At 35.6% G+C, this 26,947-nt stretch overlaps 1 protein-coding gene and 1 long non-coding RNA gene across 4 annotated transcripts in view; one reads left to right on the top strand and one right to left on the bottom strand.

The window, feature by feature from the left end:
• SGCZ (sarcoglycan zeta) overlaps window positions 1–26,947 on the top strand; it is a 1,232,459-nt gene that overhangs the window by 812,037 nt on the left and 393,475 nt on the right. The gene's annotated exons all lie outside the window — the stretch shown is intronic.
• LOC149127847 (uncharacterized) overlaps window positions 2,235–26,947 on the bottom strand; it is a 49,267-nt gene continuing 24,554 nt past the window's right edge. Inside the window, exons 2-3 of one of the 2 annotated variants that reach the window (XR_016229958.1) lie at window positions 25,705–25,826; window positions 2,235–2,435 (exon numbers count right to left, since the gene is read on the bottom strand). This is a non-coding gene — a long non-coding RNA (uncharacterized LOC149127847). Of the gene's footprint in view, window positions 2,436–18,483; window positions 18,699–25,704; window positions 25,827–26,947 lie in introns of those variants that run through there. The other variant, XR_016229959.1, reaches the window with a different exon arrangement.

The raw sequence follows: 26,947 nt of genomic DNA on the forward strand, positions 1-26,947 counted from the left end.
TTTCTTCTATCCAAACTCAATTTAGAATACTAATAGTGTAATAAAAATCGCTAGTATGTAAAAAGCATAAAAATATAAGCAGTAAATTTCAGTGAAGAATATTAACATTCATTAATGAGCTAATAAAATCCAACCAAAGTACTGCAATACCTCAACATTTGCTTTAAAGATTTTCTGTCAGCAGCTTTCCGCTTTTCCTTATTAATAAAATGCAAAAGTGTCAGTCCAGTGGATATTCACACAATTTCATGGAGAAAGGTTTTAGAGTTAATTGTTAGTAAGTTTATACCTTGTTATGTCAATTATTCACAGAAACGGAAAGAAACGGGGTGAACTTGGAAGGGAGGAAATACTAGGTGACGTAGAATAAGTAGAGTATATGCAAAACACAAATCAGGGGAAGAGCCCTTACAATCAGAAGCCGTTCCTGAGAATTTCTCTCTAAAATATAAGGTGTGGTATATGGTTCCTGGTAGGGTTATAACCTGCTGGTGTATCTTTTGAAAAGCACAATTAGGGGAGTATGATACTTTAATACAGGATATATGAGTTTCTGTCTTTTTCTGGAAGTGCATAGAGGAGTCTGAGGACTGATTTCCCATGATGATGAAGCGCAAAGCAAAAATGTATGAATGCAGGTGTTAGAGTCGACTGCCCGAAAAACATCACCAAGAGACATCTCTTATGCAAACAGCAAGGGGAAGCTTTATTGATTATCCAGCATGCTGGGGCTGTCTGATCATACATGAACAGAGCAGCCCCGAATAACCAAAGGTTAGGGTTTATAAAGGCAAAAACCGCAAAACCGGGAAGGGGAAGAGAATACACGGTTGTTAAGTGGTTGCTAAAGTCTTACAATCAGCAATTATGATCTTAAGACATAGACAAATTATATCTTTATTATTAGCCCAGGTAACCCAGGTGCAACCTTTTTACTTTTAAGATTGAGGAATCATGCTAGGGGGTTTTTGTGCGTTGCCAAGGGTGATGTAGTGCACTGCTATTGTCCGACTATTTGAGATCATAGTTTCAGACCAGAGTCTCACGGTGGGGGGGGCGGGTGCTTTCCCAGAATGCAGTCTCAAGTGCTCCAAAATGGAGTCCCTACTGTCAAGGTGCTACTTCACTCTGTCTTATTTTCACGGCTGCACCAGGAAGGTTTAAACCTGTAAGCTTAAGCTTAACTTTTTACACCCGCACATATACAATTTTAACTCTTCACAGGAATGAAAAGAAACTGGATTTTGCTTGTTATTTGATCATTTAAACATACAAGACTGTATCAGCTAATTTAACTGGTTACAGTCCATTATTTCTAAGTGTGGAGTTAGTAACAACCTCATCCAATTGTTTGCAGGCGTTGGTGTATTTGCGTCCATGACAGGGTCTGTGAAGAGTTTGAAACACAAAGATATTCGCTAAGTGTTGCAAAGAAAAAAAAAAATTAAAAGAGAGGTGAGGAGGAAGGGAGGGAGAGAGGGAGGGAGGGAGAAAAAAGGAAGAAAGGAACGGAGGGAGGGAGGGAGGGAGAGAAAGAAAGAGAGAAAGAAAGAAAGAAAGAGAAAGAGAAAGAGAAAGAGAAAGAGAAAGAGAAAGAGAAAGAGAAAAAGAAAGAAATAGATAGATCCTGGAAGTCAAGTAGAAATTTTTATTTGGATTGGATTGGAAGTTTTTATTATTTATTTATTTATTAGAGAAAGAGACAAGAGAGGAATAGGGAGAAAGAGATAGGAAGAGACAGGAAGGGAGAGAGGAAAACCTGGCAGCTGCTTGTTCCCTCCCTACATAGTCCCAACAGCCGGAATACAGCCAGGAATTTCATTAGGGTCTTTTACATGCATCTTCGGCTGCTATCTTCTGCTGCCTTCCCAAGCACATTAGTAGGAAGCTGGATTGGAAGCAGAGTAGCCAAGTGTTGAACCAATGCTCCTAAATGGAATGGTAAAATCACAAGCAGCAGCTTAACCTGCTGTGCCATAGTGCTAGTCCTTGAGATATGACATCTTAATTTCTAGGTTAAATGCCTGTTTCTAGCACAAAGTTGTCTTGGAAATAGAAGTTAACCAATGAAGACAAAATAATTATAATACTGCAAAGCAAAAATGGATATTTACTCCAAATACATTATGATTTTTTTTATTTTAATAACATTACTTTATTAAAGTGTATCATTTATGGAGATGTTAGTTGGTGTTCCAATTGCAATAGAACAGAATTTTTTTATTTGATAGGTAGAGTTATAGACAGTGAGAGAGAGAGAAAGAGAGAAAGGTCTTCCTTCCGTTGGTTCACTCCCCAAATGGCTGCTACCGCCGGCACTGTGCCGATGCGAAGCTAGGAGCCAGATGCTTCTTCCTGGTGTCCCATGCGGGTACAGGGGCCCAAGCACTTGGGCCATTCTTCACTGCCCTCCTGGGCCACAGCAGAGAGCTGAACTGGAAGAGGAGCAACTGGGATTAGAACTTAGCTTCCATATGGGTTGCTGGCGCCACAGGCCCCCTAGAACAGACTTTTTATTAAAAAAAATCTTTATAATATTTGCTTCTATTTTTAGTAGTTACAATTTTATAATAGGGTTTTGTTTTAATTTTTTAAAGATTTGTATATTTATTTGAAACGCAGAGTTATATAGAGAGATAAAGGAGGGGAGGATCTTCTATCCACTGGTTCAATCCCCAAATGGCAACAGTGACCAAAGCTGGGCTAATCTGATTCCAGGAGCAAAGAGCCTCCCCTGCATCTGCCACATGGGTGCAGGGGCCCAAGCACTTGGGCCCTCTACCCTCCCAGGCATATTAACAGGGAGCTGGTTTAGAACCAGCTGTCAGGATTCAAACCAGTACCCGTATGGGATGCTGGCATGCAGGTCACTATGCCACAGAACCAAACTCAGTATTTTATACTTTAATAGTTGCCATTTTTAATTACTTTGGCAATTACTTACCAGTTCCTTTAATTGCACCCTTTAAATATTTTACTCTGAATTAGAAAACATGCCATTAATTTAAGAGGATATTATTTAGATAATAACATGCATGGATTAAGAAAGAAAATACAACCATGCATTTTTCACTAGAATCAAAATAAATGGAATTCTTCTGTTTTTTAATATCACAATATTCAGTATAATTTTGTTCAGACCTAGAGCTGTGATTTGGAATATTCTGTTATGTAAAACAACAACAGTAATGAAGTAATAAGTTCAATGTAATGTTATATTGCACAGGAGGAAAATGTATCTGAATTCCTAACTCTTCTGGCATTCAACATAGATTGTCAGCTTCTTTGGCTAGAAAGAGGCCCAAAGAATAGCTTTAATTACAGCATATTTGACCTTTTCAAATTCATCTCACACATTCTGGAATGATGCACTTACAAGATTAGAGCAGTGTGTGACTTTTAAAAAAAAGTTTTATTAATCAAACAGATTTCATAGATATGATTCTAAAAAGATAACTATACTTTTTTCCCTTTCTGCATCAGTCCCCTCTACTTCTTTCCTTTCTTTTTTGCTTTAATTTTTCCAATAACATAATTTTGCGTTTCATATACAGTTTTAAGAGCATAATTATACTTCCTACCCTATCCTCCCTTTCTTACTCTCATTCTCTTTCCTCATTACTTTTCTTTTAATTTCCACAATGACATGCTTTCAAATTTCTTTATAAGTACAAGCTTAATCCTCCACTAAATAAAGAGTTGAACAAACAGTAATTATAAACACACCTGTTACTCAAGAGACTAGATAAAGGATATAAATAATAATCAAATCTCAAAGTGTCAATTTCACTCATAGGCATTACATTTGTTTTTGTAATATGTATATTAGTTACTACAAATCAGGGAAACTTATGACATATGTCTTTTGGGTCTGACTTATTTCACTAAGAATAATGGTCTCCAGTTGCATCTATTTTGTTGCGAAAGACAGGATTTCACTTTTTATGCTGAGTAGTATCTATCATGTATATATACCACATTTTATCCAGTCAACAGTTGATGGACAGCAAACTTGATTCCATATCTTAGATATTGTGAGTTAAGCTGCTATAAACATAGAGGGACAAATAACTCTCTCATGTGCTTATTTCATTTCCTTTGGATGAATTCTTAGGAGTAGGATAGCTGAATCATATGGTAGACCTGTTTTCAGATTTCTGAGGAATTTTTTTACTGTATTCCATAATGATTGCACTAGTTTATATACCAACCAACAGTGCATTAGGATGCCTGTTTCCCCATACCCTCTCCAGCCGTTTGCTAATTTAATTTTTGGATAATTGCCATTCTAACAAGGGTGAAATAAAACTTTTTTGTGGTTTTTATTTGTGTTTCCCTGAAGGCTAGTGATCTTGGGCATCTTTTCTTAAGTCTTTTTGTCATTTGCACTTAATCCTTGAAAAATGCCTGTTCATATTCTTAGCCCATTTCTTAACTATATTGCTTGTTTTGTTGTTATTGAGTTTCCTGAGCTCCTTTTATATTCTGAATATTAATCCTTAATCAGATATATAATTTGCAAATATTTTCTTTCATTCTGCCCATTGCCTTTTCTACTTTGTTGAATGTTTTGATTGCTGTGCAGAAGATTCTTAGCTTGATGTAGTCCCGTTTGCCAAATGGTTTGCCTTGATTACTTCTGCTTCTGGGGATTTTTCCAAGAAGTCTTTTCCTGTACCAATGTCTTGCAGTGTTTCCCCTAAGTTTTCCTCTTGTTATTTGATGGATTCAGGGCTTAGATTTAGTTCTCTTATTGATTATAAGTTTAGTTTTGTAAAGTATATAGTGTGTAGGGGAATTATTTCATACTTCTGCACAAGTAGATCCAAATTTCCCAACATCCTTTGTTGAAGAGACTGTCCTTTCAACAGGGAGTTATTTGAGCTTATTTGTCAAAAATTAGTTGGTTGTAGGTGTGTTCATTAATTTCTGAGGTCTCTAGTCTGTTCCACTGATGTGCTTGTCTCCCTAATGAATATATATGCAGGAATCAACAAAATACTAGCTAATTGAATTTAGTAACATAAAAAGATCATTCACCTGCACCATTGAGTGACTTTAAGTATTTTTTGAATTGTGTCATTGGTGGTTAGAATCATAAGATTAAATAAAAATATTTTGTCAAGGATAAGTAATTGATTTTCAGTATGAATCATAATCTTAGAGTAAATTAAGCATTTTAGATTCTGAATATAGTTACAAAGTTCTTTGGAGAAGAATGTCTACTATATATATAATTTAGAGAATATTTTTTATTTTAAATGAATATATTTTAATTTTTCATGTAGTACAACCTAGTATGATGAATCTTTTCATTACTGAAATTAAATCATGCATCTCTATATAAAGTAAAATTATGCCTAAACATTGAAAGAGACTTATGATGAATTTTATTGAAAAATGTACTTCCAATAGGAATCAAATATATTTAAGAATCAATTTCTATAATTTCTGCGTGTACGCTTGAAGTAAATACTTATGTGGTGTGTGTGTGTGTGTGTATTTATGTGTGAATCATCTACAGATTTAGGAATTCATAGACCAAAAATCATCTTAGTCATCACCATTAAATATGTGAGACTTAAAAAATTATTCAGATATTTGTATGTTCACATGTACAGAAGGTAGATCAGATATGACAATCTTGCAAATCAATGAAGATTTGTTTATTTCATGTGTTCATGTGTTTATCAAAGCATCTTTGATATTCGGGTTTTTTTAAAGGTTTATTCCTTTATTTGAGATGCAGAGTTTCAGAAAGAGAGTTATGTCTTTCCATCTGCTGGTTCACTCCCCAAATGGCTGCAACAATTGGAGCTGAGCCGATCTAAAGCCAGGAGCTGGGAACTTCTTTCAGGTCTTCTATGAACATGCAGAGGCCCAAACACTTCAGCCATCCTCCACTGCTTTCCCCAGTGCATTAGCAGGAAGTTGGATTGGAAGTGGGAAGTTGGGACTCGAACTGGTGCACATATGGGGTGCTGGCACCACAGGCAGAGGCTTAACCTACTACAACACAGCACTTATTCTAGTAATTCAGTTTTGAGAATTAAAATTGGTTTGTTTATTTAGAGAATATTAAATTATGTTGTTGAAAGTCACTGCTCCCAGAACTAGAAGGATTCTATCAACTGAAAGACATTATTTCTTTCAACAAGGAATTTCTTATTTCATGTGCAATGTACTGCATACACATATACAAGTGCCTCACACAGATTAACTCCTATAAATAAGAAAGTCTTTAAAGAGATTTTCATATAATCCATTTTTACTTCTGATGATATATACAAAGAGCAGTCAACTCTAGTCATCTGTGAATTTTTACCAAATATTGTCACTAATTTCCATGTGGTTGAAACACTAGTACAAACTTAACATTATTTTATTTTTGCTAAAGACAATTAATTAAGTTTTTAATCAGTATTATTTTCAAATTATAGATACTTTCTTGTTTAACATTTATTCTAAGGTTGATAGTGGGGAATCAGTACTATTTTAATGACATTATCTCATATGTGTAATCTGTTAATAAAATTAAAGAACTTCTGTTTAAACTGTTAGTGACAGCAGATGGAAGAGAAAGTGTTTTTATTCTTAATTATCTTTTATATAAAATGCAATTGAAGACAGTTATAACTGAGCTATTGTCTAGTAAAACAGTATTTTATCTATTTCTATAATAAGACTTAAAGATATTACTTCATAAACCATTTTAATATATTTCAATATGTATGGGAGCAGGTGTAAATTTTATTATAGATATCAATTTGTTCTAAAGTACCTCTTTAAAGTTCAGTGACCAAGATATTTATTTTAATGGAGAATTTCATCTAGGTATCATTCAGAAGTTGTAAAAATCCATGAAATATAAAATATTATTTACTTTTTATAAAGTCAGTTTGACTATTACTTCACCATCAGTAATCAACAAGTGGGTCTTGGAATTCTTGAAAAATCTTAAGAGGATGCACTATTTTGTGGTTTGCAGTAAGAGATTTTGCAAAGCTTATCGTTAGGAATTAATTTTAAGCATTGATACAATAACACTTATTTAAATTTTCTTTTTTTGTGTATGTTCTTTTTTTCTTTTCAACTTTTATTTAATAAGTGTAAATTTCCAAAGTACAACTTTTGATTTATAACAGCTTTTCCCCCAACAACCTCCCTCACTCCCACAACCATCCCCCTCTCCCATCCCATTCTTCATCATGATTCATTTTCAATTATCTTTATATACAGAAGATCAACTTAGTATATACTAAGTAAAGATTTCAACAGACTGCACCCACAAAGACATACAAAGTATAGATTACTGTTTGAGTAGTAGTTTTACCGTTAATTCTCATAGTACAACACACTAAGGGCAGAGGTCCTACATGGGGAGCAGGTGCACAGTGGCTCCAGTAGTTGATTTAACAATTGACACTCTTACTTATGATGTCAGTAATCACCCGAGGCTCTTGTCATGAACTACCACGGCTATGGAAGCCTTTTGAGTTTACCAACTCTGATCTTATTTAGACAAGGCCATATTCAAATGGAAGTTCTCTCCTCCCTTCAGAGAAAGGTGCCTCCTTCTTGGATGGCCCGTTCTTTCTGCTGGGATCTCACTGACAGAGATATTTCATTTAGGTCATTTTTTCCCACAGTGTCTTGGCTTTCCATGCCTGTGAATCTCTCATGGGCTTTTTAGCCAGATCTGAATGCTTTAAAGGCTGATTCTGAGGCCAGAGTGCTATTTAGGACTTTTGCCATTTTGTGAGTGTACTGTGTATCATGCTTCCCATGTAGGATCATTCTCTCCTTTTTAATTCTATCAATTATTATTTTCAGACACTAGTCTTATTTATGTGATCCCTTTGACACTTGATCCTATCTTTTTGATCAATTATGAGCTTAAACTGATCACTTTAACAAGTAAGATGGCATTGGTACATGCCACCTTGATGGGATTGAATTGGAATCCCCTGGCACATTTCTAGCTCTACCATTAGGGTAGAGTGAGCATGTGCTGAACTGTACATCTCCTTCCTCTTCTATATTCCCACTCTTGTATTTAACAGGGATCACTTTTCAGTTAAATTTAAATGCCTAAGAATAATTGTGTGTTAATTACAGAGTTCAACCAATGGTATTAAGAACAAAAATACACTAAAAGGAATAAAATAGTAAGTTGTTCCTCAATAATCAGGACAAGGGCTGATCAAGTCATTGTTTCTCATAGTGTCCATTTCACTTCAACAGGTTTCCTTTTAAGTGCTCAGTTAGTTGTCACTGATCAGGGAGAACATATGATATTTATCCCTTTGGAACTGGCTTATTTCACTCAGCATGATGTTTTTCAGATTCCTCCATTTTGTTGCAAATAACCGGATTTCATTTTTTTTACTGCTGTATAGTATTCTATAGAGTACATATCCCATAATTTCTTTATCTAGTCTTCTGTTGATGGGCATTTAGGTTGATTCCAGGTCGTAGCTATTGTGAGTTGAGCTGCAATAAACATTGAGATGCAGACAGCTCTTTTATTTGCCAATTTAATTTCCTCTGGGTAAATTCCAAGGAGTGGGATGCCGGGTTGTATGGTAGAGCTATATTCAGGTTTCTGAGCAATCTCCAAACTAACTTCCACAGTGGCTTTATCAGTTTACATTCCCACCAACAGTAGGTTAGTGTTTCTTTTTCCCCAGATCCTCAGCAGCATCTGTGGTTAGTTCATTTTTGTATGTGTGCCATTCTAACCAGGGTGAGGTGAAACCTCATTGTGGTTTTGATTTGCATTTCCCTGATTGCTAGTGATCCTGAACATTTTTTCATGTGTCTGTTGGCCATTTGGATTTCCTCATTTGAAGTATGTCTGTTTAGGTCATTGGTCCATCTCTTAAGTGGGTTGTTGGTTTTGTTGTTTTGGAGTTTCTTGATCTCTTTGTAGATTTTGGTTATTAATCCTTTGTTGGTTGCATAATTTGCAAATATTTTTTCCCATTCTGTCGATTGCCTCTTCACTTTCCTGACTGTTTCTTTTGCAATACAGAAACTTCTCAATTTGATGCAATCCCAAATGTTAATTTTGGCTTTGACTGCCTGTACCTCCTGGGTCTTTTCCAAGAAATTTTTGTCTGTGCCTATATCTTGCACATTTTCTCCAATGTTCTCTAAAAATTTGACGGTGTTGGGTCATAGATTTAGGTCTTTAATCCATGTTGAGTGGATTTTTGTGTAGGGTGTAAGGTAGGCGTCTTTTTCATGCTTCTGCACATGGAGATCCAGTTTTCCTAGCACCAATTCTTGAATAGACTGTCTTTGTTCCAGGAATTGGTTTTAGATCCTTGATTAAATATAAGTTGGTTGTAGATTTACAGTGGCAAACAGCAATTTTTATAACGTACAGAAACAGTGTTTGTTTTCAAACCATTACCTATATACATTTGTATAGTGGAATATTTTCATTTATATAGAAACAATATTTATATATTGATATATCCCTTTTCTTAGTTCAATAGGGCAGTACAGTGTCCCTGAGAGACCAGTATGAGGGGAGAAGAGCCTTCTATTATGGAGAAATATGCACTGTTGCATTCTGTTACATCCCCATTAGATTTCCTTATGGTCTAGTGACAGCCCAGTAGATGGCTCAGAAAATTGTCATGGAACAATTTTGGGTATTCTATGTTCAGGCTAGATTTTACAGTACATTTATAGGATTATTATAGGTTAAGGTATAAATATCAGGACTTATTCTTATCAATTTATCCTCTATATAAATTCAGAAACAGTGATACTTTTGGTCTGTGACAGGAATAATGAGAGGATTAATTTCTTTATTTGGTTTTAATACTTTCAAAAACCACAATCAAGCAGCTTTATTGAAAGAAAATATTAGAAAATATTCATAATTTTCCAGAATTTTAAAAAGTTTAATGGGACTTCTACCCACAATAAAGCTGCATAAAGCAACTGAATCTCACTTTGTTTGCTTATAGTTGGGACTATTTAAAATTAATATAAGACCTCTGACCAAATGCTGAAAATACTGAATTATAATAACTTGCAAGGCAAATTTCTTATTTGTAAACATGTTTTGTGAGAAAAGCCTTACAAATATAGTAGAAAATAATAAAATTTTGTTATTTTTACAGCTTTACAGTAAATAAATCACCAAATCTTTAGATATTGCTTATGATTTCAAAGACCTGTGGGCATTTCTGATTTTTTTGAATGCTGATATATTTGTACATTGTTTTTTAATTTTGACATGACCATGATGTTCATTTCAACACTGGTAAATGTAGCTACCTAAGAAGTGGACCTGTTTATTTGTGTAGAATCATCATAATAGCAATTATTGTATGATGTTTTTTCTGTTGCTTCAGTTAATGTGTGGAGGATTAAACACCATTAAATGGACATTAAACTAGTTATTTTTTTCATTTAATAACTCACTCATATTTAATAAATATTAACTTATTTTAAAATTATATAGCTGAAGACAAATTTGTGGTCAATTACTTTTAAGTGATATGGTAATCATTATAGGATATGTTGAATAACTGATTAGCAAAGGGATTCTCATTTGAGGGAGTCTATTTAGGAAACATAGACTCCATTGAGACACTCCACCCAGAGATTATGTTAACTTGTATATGTCATCAATATACCCGGATACTGCATCTTGTTTTCACTATCCTATGGGACTAATATATGTGTGGCTGTTGCCAGCAAAATAACATACAACTCACAGGTGTTTAATTAACATCTTTAATAATATAGTACTATTGCTAAAAGTAGTATGCATGAACATATGCTAATAACTGTTTTTCAACCCTGCAAATCTTTCACCATTATGTGATGCTAAGTACACTAAATGAGTTCAGTATAATGACAATCAACAAATAGTCTGCTTTTTGAGCCATTTAGTACTTTGGGAAAATAATATTTATTTGCTTTACTTTATGTTATATTTTTAAAGAAAAGGCTATTTACTGGCTGGCACCGCAGCTCACTAGGCTAATCCTCCGCCTTGCGGCGCTGGCACACCAGGTTCTAGTCCCGGTTGGGGCGCCGGATTCTGTCCTAGTTGCCCCTCTTCCAGGCCAGCTCTCTGCTGTGGCCAGGGAGTGCAGTGGAGGATGGCCCAGGTGCTTGGGCCCTGCACCCCATGGGAGACCAGGAGAAGTACCTGGCTCCTGCCATCGCGGATCAGCGCGGTGCGCTGGCCGCAGTATGCCGGCCGTGGCAGCCATTGGAGGGTGAACCAATGGCAAAGGAAGAGCTTTCTCTCTGTCTCTCTCTCTCACTGTCTACTCTGCCTGTCAAAAAAAAGGCAATTTACTAAAGACTTTGAGTTTTTAAAGGTAATAGATATTCATTAAATTAGTATTAGTGTTTTTGTTTTAAAATCTTTAAAAATAATTGAAATATCCTTAAATCTGTATGATGGAAAATGATATTTTCCCAAATTATTCAAATAAATAAAGCTGATTTTTTGAAGGCTCTCCATCAGTTATCCTGGGATTGTTTCTCTTATTGGAATTGAGGAAATTATTAATTCACCTAAGACAAAGATAATTAAAGATCTAATAAGTGAGTAAAATTTTAAGACCTCTTGTGACTTCCCCATGAAACTATCAGAATACCTCAGCACACTGGCTATTTCAATGGAGAGCCAGAGAAAACCCAACCTTTTCTCAGTGTACCTGTGAGGTGACTTTCCTTTGAGCTCTTTCAAAGAAAATGCTTTTATCCCTGGAAATTTTCATTCCCACCATTACACGTTCATCTCTCCTCTGCCTCAGAATGGTTCACAATTTAATTACTGACTATTCTTAATCATCATATGTTTTGTCTTAACTATGTATTCTGAGTTGCATTCATAAATAAAATAAACTAAATATATTAGAAGTATTTTCCTAAAAATGATTTTCTAAGTGACTCAAACAAAACAATAAAAATAAGGCCAAGTGCATTGGTTCTGGATTCATATTAATTCTTGCTCTGACACCTTTAGATATAACTTTTGGCATGTTTCATAACAATTATAATAGTTCCTTCATCATTTTAAAAAATGATTTATTTATTTGAAAGAGTTATAAAAAAAGGAGGAGAGATGGAGAGAGAGAGAAAGATATCTTCCATCTGCTGGTTAACTCTCCAATGGCCAAAACAGCCAGAACTGGGCGAGGCTGAAGCCAGGAGCCAGGAGCTTCATCCAGATCTCACATATGGGTGCAGGGGCCCAAGCACTTGTGTCATTCCTGCTGCTTTCCCAGCAGCACTAGCAGGGAGCTGGATCAGAAGTGAAGCAGTTTGGTCTGAAACTGGCACACATACAGCATGCTGGCATCCATCACAGGCAGCACCTTTACCGCCCGCTACACCATAGTGCAGGCCCTGTTCCTTCTTCATTAAAATAAAATTAGCAACTGTATAAACCTTACAGAGGCAAATAAAGTTATATACCTTAATTCCTTCAACGTGTATTCAGTAAACACCTACTCTATTCCATCAGCTTTGCTAGACACTGGAGATTATAAACTAGTCAGAAAAAGGCAGAGTCAATTCAAGGAGACAATCATTCAGGAAATAATCACACAAATGTAGTTATGAGAAATGCAATGAAGGAAAGATTTTCTGATGTTTTCGTTGCATGTGTGAGAGAAATTTGAGAGAACAAGAATGTCACTTAGAAATACGCTGAATAAGTGATGTTTAAGCTCAGATCTGAAGAGTGGATAAATGTTAAATATGAAAATGCAAGAAAGCAGGGCATCACAGCCAAATGGAGTAGCAAGATCTATTTGATTGAATTAGGAAAGCAGTGGTTGGGGGAGAAAGTAAAATTTGAAGTCCAGTACCCTCAGCTGTAGTACCTGTACAATATTCTGCACACCAGTGGTTCTCAAGCAGGGAGGTTTTTGCTCATCAGGGAACTTGGGGCAGTGCCTGGAGACGTGTTTTGATTGTGACAGCCAGCTGCTTATGTATTTCTGGCATTTAGTGGGTATATCCCAAGTGTTTCACCAAACAGCCTAAAAAGTATGACAACCATCCACAACAAAAATCATCCAATTCAACGGAATATGAGCACTGATTTTGAGAAACATTGTTGTGTAGATTGTGCAAAGTAATAGATTTCAAAAGTCATCAAAATGAGCTTTCTCTATCCCTAACAAAGATGGAGGGTTGGGGAGAGCAGTGGTCTTGACTCAGCTGAATGACTATTCCAAAGGATCACTGTGGGGCAGACATTTGTTACAGCGGTCAAGATGCTTTTATCCCATTCCTATAAAGTCCGTTCTGGGAGGCAGCAGGTGATGGGTACTTGAGTCTCTGCCATACCTATGGAGACCTGGATTGGGTTCTGGGATTCTGGCTTCAGTCTGGCCCAGCTCAAGCTCTTGTGGACATTGCAGGGAAAGAACCAATAGATGGAAGATGGATCTCCCTCCCTCCCTCCCTCCCTTCTTTCCTTTCTCTCTCTCTCTCTTTCTTTCTCTCTTTCTCTCTTCTTCTTCTTCCTCCTCCTCCTCTTCTTTCCTCTCCTCTCCTCTCCTCCCCTCCTCTTCCCTCCCCTCCCCTCTCCTCTCCTCTTCTCTCTGCCTTTAAAGCAAAATGAAAATAAATAAAACATTAAAATAATAATGCCATTGTCATTTTGGATGTGTAGTGAAAAATGAATTGAGAGGAGTGGGCAGTAGGGAGGTGAGAGGAACAATGAGTAGTTTCTTCAAATGGAAACCACACAAGGTACAGGTAGACTAGATTAGAGTAGCTGTGGATTGTATATAAACCCAGTGCAGGGATGGGTATTTGGTGTGGCAGTAAAGACACCACTTGGGTTGTCCATATTCCATTTTGGAGTGACTTGGTTAAAGTCTTTTCTGCATTACTGATTCCAGCCCCTTGTTCATAAGAACTCTGGCTTGTAGCTGTGATAATTCAGGTAGTAGTGTCCCTAATATCCACACAGGAGACCTCAATTGAGTTCCTGGTTCCTGGTCAGTATAGCCCTGGCCATTTCTGACATTTGGAGAGTGAACCACATTTGGGAGTGCATTCTCTCTCTCCCTCTCTCTCTCTATCTCTCATCCTTTCAAGTAAATAAAATATTTTTTGAAAAAGTGAAACCAGTATATACATGTGGCTAAACAGATGGATACCATAATACTTATTATTTTATTCATCTTTGAATTTTGTCAATTAATGGGAAGCTAGATTTTATTTAATTAAATTGAGCCAAATATTCTTGCTGTATTTCTTTTTTAAAATTTATCAGACTGACTTTATGGAAAGTTTATAAAGACCTAAGGTCTCTTTTTTTAAATTTTCATTTAGTAAATATAAATTTCCAAAGTACAGTTTATGGATTACAATGGCTTCCCCCCCATAACTTCCCTCCCACCTGCAACGCTCCCCTCTCCCACTCCCTCTCCCATTCCTTTCACATCAAGATTCATTTCCAATTCTCTTTATATACAGAAGATCAATTTAGTATATATTAAGTAAAGATTTCATCAGTTTGCACCCACACAGAAACACAAAGTGTAAAATAATGTTTCAGTACTAGTTATAGCATTACGTCACATTGGACAACACACTAAGGACAGATCCCACATGAGGAGTAAGTACACAGTGACTCCTGTTGTTTACTTAACAATTTGACACTCTTGTTTATGGCGTCAGTAATCTCCCTAGGCTCTAGTCATGAGTTGCCAAGGCTATGGAAGCCTTTTGAGTTCACCGACTTTGATCTTATTCAGACAGGGTCATAGTCAAAGTGGAAGTTCTCTCCTCCCTTCAGAGAAAGGTACCTCCTTCTTTGATGGCCCCGTTCTTTCCACTGGGATCTCACTCACAGAGATCTTTCATTTAAGTTTGTTTGTTTTTTGTTTGTTTGTTTGTTTGTTTTTTTCCAGAGTGTCTTGGCTTTCCATGCCTAAAATACTCTCATGGGCTCTTCAGCCATATCCGAATGCCTTAAGGGCTGATTCTGAGGCCAGAGTGCTACTTAGGACATCTGCCATTCTATGAGTCTGCTGTATCCTGCTTCCCATGTTGGATCGTTCTCTCCCTTTTTTATTCTATCAGTTAGTATTAGCAGACACTAGTCTTGTTTGTATGATCCCTTTGGCTCTAAGCTCTCTTTTTTAAAATATATTTATTTGAGAGGCAGAAAGACAGAGGACTCCCTTACACTGATTCATATCCCAAATCCCTAAAATGTTTGAATCAGAGCCAGGGCTGAAGCCAGGATCCAAGTATATAATCTGTGGTTCAGGTATGGATGCCAGGAACCCAACTGCTTAAGCCATCATTGCTATGTCCCAGGGTCTGCATTAATAGAAAACAGGAGTCTGAGAACTGGACTCAAACCCAGGCATTTCAATGTGGGATCCAGGCATCTGTATGGCTGACATAATGGTTAATGAATTTTGATTAAGGCATGACTTCTGTTAGGTAAAGGATATATGTGCACATAGAACTACACATTACCTATGTCCCCTGCACTTCTATTTTTAGTTATGTTATCTGACATAAATTACTGTGTTATTGCAGTATCTTGGTGCTGTTATATTACTTTCTCTGTTTATTTCCAACAGTTTTTATTTTTGATTTTCAGTACTCCATCTTGCTTCAGTGAGTGTCTTATTTTTACAATTCCTCTAATGGTTTTTACGTATTTTCCCATCTGGCTAAAGTGATTTGCAAAAAAAAAAAAAAAAAAAAAAAATTAAAGAATCAATGTATTTTCTCCCCTTGCATGCTTTTTCTTTTTCCCTTTCTGGGAACACAAGATTGAAGATATTCAAAGCAGCCTCAAATAGTAGAGGGAGTAGAAAGTCACCATGCATGCTCATGGGCAGACTCAGCAAAGACTTGAGACTGTTCTAGTTCAGATTGATCCTTAGCAAGCAAATAGCCTCCTAAAATTAGAACCAAAATCAGACACCAAAAATTAGTAGACTGAAGAAGTGACAGAATCTTATTTTCAGAATTCACTTTGTTTGGGTTAAATGCAAATATTTTAACTAAATAACACAAAACACGCAAAGAAGCAGGACAATGCTGCCTGAATTTAAAACATAAACATACATTGTCCTCAAAAATGACATGACATCTTTAAGAACAATGTCTTAAAGATACTTAAATTACCAAAAGATTACATAAGGAAAATCAAGAAAAAAGTATCAACAAAAGAAAAATATCAGTGAAAAGTAGCAAGCCTAAAAAAAGAAGCTGAAATGATAGCCTAGAGCTGAAAGTTACAGTAGCTGAAATGAAAAATTTACTAATAGTGTTTAAAGGCAAAGTTGAGAAGGTAGAGGAAAGAGCCAATAAACTATTAGATGAGGAGTTGGGTATTTGGCTCATGGGTTAGCATGCTACTGGAAATGCTCATCCCATATGGAAGTGCTGACCCAAGTCCCAGTTACTCAGCCTTCAAACATGCTGTCTGGTAAATGTACCTGGGAAGCAGCCAGTAATGGCTCAAGTACTTAAGTTACACAAAGAAACTTTGAGCAAATGTTCAAAAGAATTCTGTAGGCTAAGAGGAATGGAAAATATTAACTCAGACACATAATGATAACATTTCAATAAAGGTAAATAGATGACAAATTTTCAAAGATATTAAAATTATAACATTGTTTTATAACACTTTTTGTATTCTACATCATTTAGGGGATGGACATAAAAGTAAGTATAAAGCTAGTATTATCATAACTTTGGAACTTCATGTTGCATTTTATAAATAATTGAAGAAGATAAGTCATAGAATGTTTATGTTTTGGACACAATGTAACTTAAAGCAGGGAAAATGGAGATAAAGGCAAGAATTTTTCTGTATTACAAGTTGGTATACATTTGTTTAGAGTGTTATAAGGGTTGGTTGTTAAAAATAATTCCCATTGTAACCACAAAGAAAATATCTAACTAATATAAACAGAATGAAATGACAGAATTAAATGCTTCACTTCAGAAAAAAGAATTCAACACAAAAGAAGATAATGATGTAGTAAATGAATGACAATGTCATATGATGAAAGAAAAACAAAATGATAGAAATTGGTACCTTCTTATCTGTAGATTTTAAATGTAACTAGATTTAAAATGATACAACTATAAGTTGTCAGTGTAAGACCCATTTTGTAGCAAAGAGACAAGTAGATTGAAATTGAAAGAATGGAACAGAATACTCCATCAAAATGAAGACAAAAAGAAAACAGGAAATCTACCTTAATATCAGACAAATATATTTAATTTTTAAATAAAATATTATAATGGACAAATGACATTAGCATTCTAATATCAGATGTGGGCATCTTAATTGATATGTTAACCACTAGGTCAAATGTGGTTAAATAATTTTTGACAAAGATGCCAAGAACACTCAATGGCAAAGAGTTTTTTCAGTAAATGGTACTGGAAGAACTGGATACTCATATGCAAAATACTTAAATTGGACCCATACATAATAGCACATACAAAAATTAACTCAAACTTGAAGACCTAAATGTAAAGCCTAAATCTATGAAACCATTTGAAAAGAAAAACAGGTAAAAGCTAACACTGAATTTTGTAATAATTTCTTAGGTACGACTTCAAAGACACAGGTAACTAAAGAAAATATAGACAAACTATATTCATGAAAAATTTACAAATACTCATCAAAGGACATTATCATCAGAGTGAAAAATGAAAAGAAAAGAAAAGAAAAGAAAAGAAAAGAAAAGAAAAGAAAAGAAAAGAAAAGAAAAAAACCAACCAGCAAAGTGGAAGAATATTTTTGGAACTCATCTGTTAGATAATGGATTAGTGTCTGGAATAAATAGATAATTCTTAATATTTAACTACAACAACAAACAATTTAAAAATTGGTGGATATGAATTTCTCCTAAAAATGTACAACAAGCACATTAAAAGATGCTTAACATCCCTAATAATTAGGAAAATGCATTGTACTTAGTGAAATAAATCAGACCAGAAAGACAAATACCATATGTTTTCTGATTGGGTGTAGCAAATATATAGAGTAGAAACAAAAGGTATATCAAGCTAAACTGACATCTTATGATTTGATTGTAACTCTTGTCTCTCACTCTGTAGAACAGTTATCTATATACCTTTTATTTGTAAGGCTCCTTGTTTAGAAGAGCATTGAGCTTGGGGTTAAAGTAAATTTCAAGTATCACAAAAATTAAAAGAAATATAAAGCAAGGTGGATGAAGATAGAAGGAAAATATCATTGTATTTTTGGAATTATATTTATTAAATCTGCTTGCTATATATTAAAAATAAAAAATTAATAAAAATAATTTTTAAAAACTGAGATACCACCTCAGTCACATTATGATGACTACTATTAAATAAAATAACCAGTTTGGGCAAAAATATATAGAAACTGAATTTCTTGGGTACTGTTTGTAGAAAAGTAAAATGGTTTATCAGTTGTAAATAATAACAGTATGGTTGCTCCTTAAAAATTAGAAATAGAATTTCTGCAATAATGGGCAATTTCTGTCCTGGTTATATACTCAAAGGATATGAAAGCCGAGTCTAGAAGAGCTGTTTGTGAATCCATGTTAACAGTAGCATTATTCACAGTAGACAAAACACAGAAGGGTCGGGGGCAGGAGGCGAGATGAGCTTCTCCATACAGGTTCTTCAAGTTTGGCCTAGTGGATTCAAGAATGGAGGGGCTGGGGAACAACACAGGGTGTGAGACTGAGCTGGTCTCTTGGAAGAAGGCAGGGAAGCAAGAACCTAAAGTGGCTGAGGCTTTGTCCTTGTTCCATCAATGTGAAATACTTACATGAATTAAAATGAGACAGAAAAAAGGTAGTTTAGGAACGCGGAAAAGTCATGATGGTTAACACCACTGAAATGTACAATAAAATTTTTCAGACATGTTGTAGATAGGTGTATTTTACTACATACATGTAATACAAAAATTGGAAAAAGACATACAGAATATTTTGTAAATGTCTGGTTCCTATGTGTTCTGTTTTTCTTTCTGTTATATATATTTTTTCACTATAACTATGTTATATATTATATTTATTTACTTATGATATTGGCCAGCTTATTAATAATTTGGCCCTGTGGATTCTTGCCATATATTCAGAGAATAATTCTGAATACTGGCTCAAATAGACCAGACTACATAGTAAGATTTTAAGACTTTTATTTAGTAGAGAAATGTGCAGGAAGGCAAACGCTTTATTTAGGGGAGAAAGAGAAGTCTTGACTAAGTTGGGTCCATACCAAGCAGAGAGCAGGCCAAGAGCGAGCCACGTGGAGCAGGCGTATGGTTATGAGCAGCCACAGGTAGCTTAGCATGGGTAGAAAAGCAAAGGCAGAGAGCAGGCCAATAGGCCTGGAATCCCGAAGGTACAGGGCATAAATGGGGGCCTACCATGTCCCAGGCCTTGTGTTCACTCCCAAAGAGGAGTGGTTATATAGTCTGATTGGCAGGTTGGTGTACAGGTGGAGTCAGGTAGGGCATGAAATCACACAGGAGACATGTTCTTCCAGCTCACAAATCTAATCAATTTTATCCTATCTGCCTGCCTATATCACATGTATGTCTTCTTCACAGAAGTAGAAATTCCTTGAGGTCAACCCCTGAATATTATTTCATTCAGATAGAATTTGATACAATGTCACAGTGGTGAAGACTGAAAATAAGCCTTTGGGAAGAGAGTGAACTATCATAGAAAACAAATATTTTTTAAGAATCTATTAAATTAAAGCTAATAAAATAAACATAGCATAAATGAATTAATTAGTGACTGAATTAATTCAACAATTTAATATCTTCTGCAAATGCCCATTTAGTGTTAATATATTTTCAGGAAGTGGGATATACATGCAAGTTAAAATCTCTTTGAAGATATCTCCAAATGAAGATGCTATGTCATATTTCTCCATAAACTCCACGGACTGGCCCTGAATGGGTTTATTTTATAGTGGAAGGAGCTACATGTTGTTTCAACATCATTCAGAACATTTTCAGATGAAGTAAAAATCATAGATGCAAGTATTTTTATAATCTTAAACATTTTAGGAAATCATACACCTTTTGTTGTTAGAACTTTGCATTTAGTATCTTGCAAACCTAGAGTTTGACAGCAAGCTGTCGCTGGAGAATCCCTCAGGGGTTCTGGTATGAGCTGGCTTTTAAATATGGTGCTGAAACTGCTGCCTTGGCTCAGCTAGGTCAGTGCGTCTTGAGCTTTGATGGCCAAATGAATCACCTGGGATCTTGTTACAATTTTGTTTCTAATTCAGTCTGTCTGGCACAAGGCCTGAGATTCTGCATTCCAACAGGTTCAGAGACTACATTTTGAATAGCACAGGTTAGCTTTGCAAGGAATTAGACAACCATAAGGAGATGAGGGACTCTGGGGATATTGCAAATGCTGCCTCCAGCGATAATTGGATAAAAGTGTCTTTGTTATGGATAGGACAGAATGCTAACACTAAAAATTGCGCTGAATGGAAACCATTGGAATTGAAGGGATATATCCTATAGGACTAGCAATTAACAGTACTGTTGCCAAGACAAATTGTTAGCATTGAGGAAAGAATCTACAAGGAATACATGAGACGCTGTTAAGGGGACTGATGGAGAGTCCCACCGGAGTCGGCCTCCCAAGGGCAACTTACTGCAAGGAGGTAACATTTCTGATACAACAACCCACTCAGACTCCTTTCCCCTGTGTTACCAGGGTGATGTGGTGGTTTTTAATGTGCTAGATAATGAGGAGAGAAAGTAACACTTTCCTATTGGGAAACATTTAGATTAAATCATCAAAATTTAGGTTAGTGATCTGAGTCAATGATAGCCTACTCTGATTTAAACTCGAGGATGTGGATTAAATAAATACGTTGTCTATCATTCTAAAACTTCAGATAATTAAGGCAACTGACAATCTCCTTTCAAAACATAGAGTTAAACTGAACAATAACTATATACTCTAAACTTCCATGGTTTGAGGACTTTTCCCCTCTAAATCTCGTGGTGAGATTTAAAACTCATTGTAACAGTTTTAAGAAGTTGGATTTTGGAGTTGATTAGGCCACTTATGATGCATCTACTTTTGTTGCTGTGTCATTGATAAATATCTTAAAGCAGGTATCATTATACTGTTTAATTTACTATTTCTCCCCAAGTGCCTGCTCACCCATGTTAGCTTCTATCAGTGGATGTTGCATGTAATATTAATTACAATAGCGGTTTCCCAATGATCATTTTTGTATTTACAGCATACTTTCCACATTCATTAACTGGAATTTTTCTACAAGAAAATGTGTTTATATGTTCAACCATAAACCTGTTATTAATTCCTGGACATTTATTTTATGAGCTATAATCCAATACTCTCATTGTTTATTTTGTCGCTCCAATATATGAGAACTTCCTTAATTTCCACGTCTTTTTCTTCCTCCAACTCATCAGCCGCTTTTCCAAGCAACTCTGTTTTTATTGTTGTTCATTCATTTTAAATGAGAGAATAGAGAAGTGATTACATGATAGCAGGATAGAAGTGCCCAATTCTTGCCTCTTCCACAAAGAGGATCCAAGGCAATAAATGAATAACTGCGTTTTGAGGTGAGCAACTGAAGGAGAGCATTGAAACTTAGCAAAGGACAGACAAGGGCCCTGAAAGGAATTAGTGACAGCAGCAAAGAGAGCAGAGCAGAGCACATGACAACTTCAAGTTGGTCCCCAGGCTGTGGGGACTCCCCATTCTGGGGGAAAAGGTCAGCAGAAGAGCCCCTGTGGGACAGATCACACTGATACCAGCAATGCTAGCTAGGGTAGGTTTGTCTGTGCATGTCTCTCTCCCAGTCTCTGCCTCTCATATAAATTCATTTTAAAAATTAGAACAATTCATTAAATCTAAAACTGTAAAAAAAGATAAAATTATACTTTATAATGATAAGATGGATTGATTCATGAAGCAAAAAATAATTATAAACAATTATTACACCCAATGCAAGAGCACCTGATTATATAATGTAAATATTATTATATTTAAAGCAAAAGAAACCTAAATACAATAATTATTTAGGACTTGAACATTATACTTTGAGTAAAAGGCATATAATTCATGGGAAAATCAATAATGAAATGTTGGAGTTTCATTTATGCCATGGACCAAATGTACCTAACACATTTATTTCATCCAACAGCTTCAGAATTCACAGCTATCTTATTGGCACATAGAACATTCTCTAAGATAGACCATATGTTAGGCCAAAAAGGAACTGTTGACAAATTCAAACAAATCATAATTATATAATGTATTTTTTCTGATTATGATGTAATAAAACCAGAAATCAACAGGAGTACACATTGCACAATTATATGGAAAGTAAATAGCATGCTCTTGGATTACCAGTAGTTCAACACAGAAATAAAAAGAGAACTTAAAATGTTTATTGAGACAAACGATGTTGGAAATATAGCATAGCAAAGCATATGGAATACAGCAAAAGCATGACTAATAGGAAGCTTACAGCAATAAGTGCCTATAGCAAAAAAGAGAGAAACATTTTAAACAAACAACTTAGGAATGGGAAAGTACTCCTGTTCAGTTCCTGGCTCTTCATCTGAATCCAAATCAAGTAGTTGGGTCCCTGTTACCCACATAGGAGACCTGATTGAGTTCCTGGCTCTTGGCTTCAGTCTGACTCAGCATAGGTTCCTTAGGTTTTTGTGGAAACAATATAGGAAAGCACACCCACCCACCCGCTCCCCCCCCCCCCACAGCATCTTTCCGTCTGTCTCAGTCTCTCTCTTTTTCTGCTCCTCCAATAAATAAATTAAATAATAATAATAAAAAACAGCAAAGATCATAGCAGAAGTAAATAAAATAGAAACTGAAAAAAATACGTGAAATGAATGAAATATAAGAAACAGTTTTTTAAAAGATAATATAATTGATAAAACTTCAGTCAGGCTAATGATGACAGAGAGAGAAGACCCAAACAAAGAAATTTAGAGATGACAGGGACACATTACAACTGCCACCACAGAAACACAGTCGATCACTTGAGGCTACTATGAACACCTATACACTAACAGACTGGAAAACACAGGAGAAATGGATAAATTTCTGGACACATAACCCAGCAAAAGTGACCCATGATGATATAGCAAATGGGAACAAACCAATAACAAAAGGCGGGATTGAATCTATAAGAAAAAATCTCCCAACAAAGATTACACGTTGGACGTGGTGTTCACACGAAAGCCTTTTCTTCTGAATTATCCATCTACCTATTCCCTGTTTTCCTTCTAGATTTCATTATTTTACCCTCAACTTTTAGGAATTGCTTATATAATGGGGATATTAGTCTTCTACTTGTTTTTTTTTCTCTCTGTTTTTCAATTTTCATTTTTCTAGTGGTGTTTTCTAGCATGAATTTTAAAATGTGTTACATAGTAAAATATATAACTCTTATTACTTATTATCTTGTGTCCTTACAAAGACTTTCCCTAAACCAGCATCAAAGAAGGTTTCACCCATCTTTTCTCCTAATAGTTGTATGATTTCACTTTTATGTTCATATCCCTAATCCATTTGAAGTATATTGCTGTGTATTATGTGAGATATCCATCTAGCTTTATTATTTTTAAGTGGCAACCCAGTTGTGCCAACACCTTTTATTAAACAATCCATCTTTGCCTTTGTGTTTTGGAATGACTCCCACCTTTTATACTACAGTAACGTATGAACCTAAGTCTATTTGTAGACTTTCTGTTCTATTCCACCAGTCTGGTTATCCCAGCAGCAACACCACAGTAATTTTATATTATTGTATATTATGTAGATTGTATAGTGTTTTATTTAAATCTTTTTGTGGCAAATTCCCTTTTGAAGAGTTTTGGAACTACTATTATATGTTTTATGCATGAAATTTGGTTTGTATTTTTAAATTCTATAAAATAACTTGTTGATATTTACTAGGAAGGATTTTAATTCATTAAGTAAATTAAACATATCTTCCTGAAAGTATTCAAAGGTTGAGAATGGTACAAAAGTTAAGAAGATTATATGAAATGCTATTTTGAGTGAAGATTTTTTTTTCCTGAACTCTGTACGTGTTGCCAGAGTGTGTATCTTCAACAAGATTGAGGTAGCATGTTGTCTGTGCTAGTTTCAGTGTAATCATAAACGCTTCCAAGTTCATGATATCCATATTATTTTGCTTTTAAGTGTTCTACTACCCAAAATGAGATTTTTCTACTGGGCAAACATACCAATCAGTCTTTCTTACAGTATTAATTAGGAATCCTACTTTGCCTCTTGTGTGATATAAAAATATCTGATGATGTGTTAGCACCAGCCAGAATTTTAATGAATGGACGCTGGAGCCAGAATTGCCATGCGGTAGGTTAAGCCACTTCCTGCAATGTTGGTATTCCATGTGGGCAAAGATTCCCATCTCAACTTCCCTGTTTTTGATCCAGTTACATACTAATGTTCCTGGGAAATGGAATAGAAGATGGTCCAAGTGCTTGGGCCGCTGTCACCCATATGGGAGACCCAGAAGAAGCACCTAGCTTCTGTCTGACCCAGCCCTGGCAATTGCAGTCCTTTGAGGAATAAACCAGTGGACAGCAGATCTCTGTGTTTCTCTGTCTCCCTCTTTCTTTCTCTCTCCCCCTCTCTGTCTGTAACTGCCTTTCAAAAATAAATGAATAAATCATAAATAAAAAAATAAATACCATCAAGTCTCTACTTCAGATGCCAGCAAAGGTACCAATTTGAAGGTCAGATTCTTTTGGGAGAAGAGTATTTATGCAGGAATTCTTTCAAAAATCATGACTTGTATCTTTACCATTTATGTTTAACTAACTAACTAAAGTATAAAAAAGTATTTCTAGTTTAATTTGTGTTAAACTAAATGATCTTGATACTGTTAGGGTATCATATGAATGAAAATAATTCAAGAAGATATCTCTTTTTAAAGCCTGACACATTTAAACTCCACTTTTTCTGTAATGCCTATAGGATAAGTGAAAACAATCTCAAAGCAATTGCACAATGGATTTTGAGTGAAACTACTTCAGTGACATTCTCCAGTCTAGTTACACATGAGTATATCTGCCCAACTGAAAATTGGTAGGGCTTGGCATGCAGCTTGAATTCTGTCCTTTTAATAGGAAAAGTAGGTAACATTTCAGTTTCCCTTAGAGGATGTTTTCTTTTGTTAATCACCTTAAATCACTTTCTAACTAGAAGACTCATAAGAAGGTCAGCAATTTTCATTTTTTTCTGTCTTCCCAGAAGGAATATTTCATATCAGCTTCTTATCATTAGAGTCCAAGTTATTTATAAGTAATATATCACAAGAAAATTACTAATAAAACAAGTAAAATACAAAGTTCACAGAGCTTTCCTGTTGTTCAACTTCTCATTCTTATGAAATTCAATATTATAATTGCAAATAGTCTAGGAATTGAGAGAGACCTTAAAGTTCAAGCCTACATTTATATCATAGTTCTCTTAACAAAATATTATTGATTGTTATATAGCAAGTATAAATAAAATTAGGCGAAATTCCAGTAAGTCAACAAAAAAGTAACAATTTTAAAATAAATTATTCATTTTAGACAAATTTATTTAATATTGTGTACCTTTTTCCTTTGTTGTTGAGAGAAAGCGAGCTCTCAGCCAATGATTCACTTACCAAATGTCCACAATGGTGTGGGCTGCATGAGACTGAAGCCAGGAGCAAGAACTCAGTCTAGGTCTTCTGTGCGGATGGCAGGAAAACAAATTGCTTGAGCTGTCACTGCTATCTCCCAGGGTCTGCATGACAGAAAGCTACAGTCACGAGCCAGAGCTGAGAATTGAATCCAGGTACTTTAATATGGCACATTGGCATTATAACCATTAGGTTATACACCTAGTCAGAGAAACAGAGAGAGAGAAAAGGACAGAGACAGGGAGAGGTAAGACAAGAATTTCCCATCTGCTGGTTCACTGCTTAAATGCCCACAACAGGCCTGGGCCAGGCTGAAGTCAGTAGCCCAGAACTCAATCTGGATTTCCCATATGGGTGGCAGGGATTCAAGTTCATGAGCCATCTTGTTCTGTCTCCGAGAGTGCACATTAGAAGGAAGCTAGAAGTAGAAGCGGAGCCCGGACTCAAACCCAGGCACTCCGACATGGTATGTGGGTATCTAAGAAGAGTCTTACCAGTTGAGCCAAATGCTCACCCCAGCTGTAATACATCATACGTTTAGAAAGATCTTCACACATGAGCAGTGCACAATTAAGATTTACATGAAATTCTGATGTTTAGACATCCTTTTTGATGATAAAACCACTTGGGACCAGTATTGTGGTGCAGCAGATTTAGCCTCCACCTGCAATGCCAGCCTCCCATGCGAGTGCTGGTTCAAATCCCAGCTGCTCCATTTTCAATCCAGCTCCCTGCTAATGTACCTGAGAAAGCAGGAGGAGATGGCCCAAATACATGGGCCCCATGTGGGAGAATATGATGATGATCCTGGCTCTGGGTAGAGCCTGGTCCAGCCACAGCCGTTATGGCCATTTGAGGAGAGAACCAGAGGATAGAAGGACTCTGTACATGTCTCCTCTTCCTCTCTCTCTCTCTCTAAGTAAATAAATAAATAAATAAATATATATTTTAAAATAAATAAGTAAAGGTAAAAAATATAAATATTCAGATAAAGATTAAATCTTAGAGTTATTAGTCTTCTTATGGTATGGCATGTTTCTTGATTCCTGTATATTTTTTTAATTAAAAAGTTTATTTCTTAGAGAAGTTTTGGTCCACAGAAAAAATTGAGCATATGGCAGATATATCTCATATATACCCTATCCCCCATCCCCAGCCCAAACAACTCACATCAAAATCCCATGCCAGAATTTTGTTACATAAATGAACTTAAGTTAACATATCA

This window comes from Oryctolagus cuniculus, chromosome 2, assembly GCF_051225735.1.
Source record: "Oryctolagus cuniculus isolate XC-2025 breed Fujian yellow rabbit chromosome 2, ASM5122573v1, whole genome shotgun sequence".
Taxonomy (NCBI): domain Eukaryota; kingdom Metazoa; phylum Chordata; class Mammalia; order Lagomorpha; family Leporidae; genus Oryctolagus; species Oryctolagus cuniculus.